We start from the raw sequence: 2,790 nt of genomic DNA, 5'->3' as shown, positions 1-2,790 counted from the left end.
GCAACATACTGTTCGAGCTTATTGCTCGTACTATGTAGCAGCTTTCGTCAAGCGTTCCTCCTGTCTTGACAGTAGGTGCGCATATCTGACACACCCCCTCAGCTTGGACATGCTTCAAGCTGGTTCCCGATTGCGCAACCTTAGTATGCTTCCAGGGCTTCCATTCTTGCTTCAATCTCTTCCATATCCGCTTCCTGACTGACTATCCTCTCCCTGACGTCGACTAGCCGAATTTGCTGAAGAAAGCTTGGCCATTTGCTGGCTAGAAGCGCTTTAGTGAGTCCGTCCGCAAGCATCTCGCTAGAGGGGACATAGACAACCTTAATTGTTTGTTAAAAGACTTCCTGTTGGAGCCAGTAGTTATAGATGTTGACATGTCAGAGCTTGGTTTAAAGTTGAGATATCTCTTTGTTTACTAGTCAGATTGTCTGCTTGTTGTCGCACTAAATTATAATAGTTAAGTTAGGCAGCTTAACTTATAGTTTGTTAAGAAGCATTTTTGTAAACATAGCTTCCTTAGCAACTTAGAACAGTGCAAGTAATTCTGCTTCTATTGTTAATGTTGTGACTATATCTTGTTTATTTACTTACTATGTAATCTATCTACTAAATAGTTAAATAATGTAGCCCTAAGAGCTTTTCTTATTTAGTGTATTATCTGCAAATAACGCATTGCTTGCTACTATAAGGTAGTCTTCTCCTCCTAATTAGAGTGCGTACGTCTGTGTCGCATGTAGGTACAGGATAGCTTAATCAGCTGCATCCTAATAGTTAGATGCGGGATTTGTGAGAAACTGTGCAAGGCGTGATGTAGTAAAGGCAATGTCTAGTCTTATAGTAACTACTGCAAAGAGCAGAGATCTAATCTTCTACTAATATTAATTTACTTCTAATAGAGTTGCAAAACTAGATTACAGCATAAGTTTAATCCTACTTATAGGTGTAGCGTGCTGCAGGTCCTTTCTGTTAGCTAGCCTAGCTATCTTGTTAATATATAAGGTCTATAATAGCTAAATTATTTATTGCTATTAATCTCTAATAATCTTAACTCCTAGAAACTATTATAGGTTCTTGCCTCCTGTTAGGGTATACTTCTCTTGTAACTAGTCTACTACACGCTGTGCATCTGCTTTAGAGCCTTTTCTGTACGCAACAATAAAGTTGTCTACGTAAAAAAAAACAAATATTCTAGCTTTAGTTATGCAGTAGGGTTTATGTAGTACAGCTAAGAACCTAAGGTCTTTAAGAGTTGTTATAAAATAGTGTTGCTAGAGTAAAGAAGAAATTTGTAGGCTATATAGTGCTTTTTAAAGCTTTAGTATTATACCTAATTTCTAATAGCCTTTTAGCATCTGCATGTAGATATTGCAGTTAATTGCTGCATGTACAAACGCGTTAGTTATGTTATATTATTTAAGCTCTAGGTTAAAGCGTGCAGATATTGCTATTAGCATTTAAAATAAGCGTTCTGCTAGGGTAGCAGCATAGGTATCTTGTGTAGTAATGTTTCTTTGTTAATTACTGCAGACTACTAGTTACGCCTTGCATCTTTGCAATCTATAGTGCTTATTAAGCTTATAGGTGTACACCTACATACAATCTAAAATCTGCTGTCTAGCTGCCTTAATTAGCTTTATCTAGACCTCTGTCTAGAATTTTATTGTCTAATAACTGTCTAGGTGCGTTCTTTCTGCTGCTTTAAACATTTTATGTAGAGAGTGCTTTTCTAGTTACTTTTTAGTTAATAGCAAAGGTAGCAGCTAGCTTCTATAAGGTGTCTTTTTTTTAAATAGTATTTTTTTTAATGCTGCTTTATCTAGCGTCTTGCTACTATGTTTTTTTACACTTCTAGATCTTATACTAGCTATAAAGGCTATAGCTTATAGTATAGTCTTTAATAACTCTATTTAGCTTAGCTTTAGTGCTGCTCTAGCTATTAACTGCATAAGCAATGCTGCAGGTAGCAGAGTATTTAAAGAAGACAGATAGTTATCTCTAATCTTCCTTTCTTAATAGTAGCCTAGTAGGTCTACTTTATTAAAATTTAATGTATTATCTATAGTGTTGTCTTTATAGAACAACTTTATCTCTAGCTAATAACTAGGTGTTAGAAGCTTAATTATTCTAATATATGTTATAATTTCCTTTACTATGTTATGCATAAGGTTATTTATTAGGTTTTTAGGCTTACTGCTAAAGATTAAGTGTTTGTTAAAAATAACATTATGTGTATAGATTACTTTTACTAGCAGTAGTATCTATACGCAGTAGATGTTTAATAATTAGTACCTAACTAGATATCTAATCTACGCTTTTAGGTCTAGCCTTTATAGCTTAGATTTATTTTAATGCGTGTTATTAGTTATTATAAATGCTTTACAGCTATAGGCTTTTAAATGTGTAAAGCTTAGCTTTTAAATTAATATAATAACTTTATTATTTAGAGCTACTTATGTAAAGAAGATCTTGTATAGTGTCTTCTAGTTGTTAGCATAGTTTAGCGTCTAATTGTATAGGTATACGCTGGCTCTAGTAATGTATGGCTATATGTTTTATAGTAGGTTAGCATCTAGTTGCATAGCCTGTGACTTCTTCTTATTTACACCCTCTAAGTGTTTAGCTCCTCTGTTCTAGGCTTATGTATCTAGTGCTAAAGGCTTAATAGTTATTCTATGCAATGCTAGCTAGCGTTCTACATTTAGTTTTACTATTATAATCTTATTGTTAGCTTTAATAACTTTTATAGTAATGTTATAATAGTTTTTTAGAAAAAGGATAAAGATTATAAGA

This window comes from Lindgomyces ingoldianus, assembly GCF_010093535.1.
Source record: "Lindgomyces ingoldianus strain ATCC 200398 unplaced genomic scaffold BDR25scaffold_65, whole genome shotgun sequence".
NCBI classification, from domain to species: domain Eukaryota; kingdom Fungi; phylum Ascomycota; class Dothideomycetes; order Pleosporales; family Lindgomycetaceae; genus Lindgomyces; species Lindgomyces ingoldianus.
Note: the sequence above shows the minus strand (reverse complement) of the source record.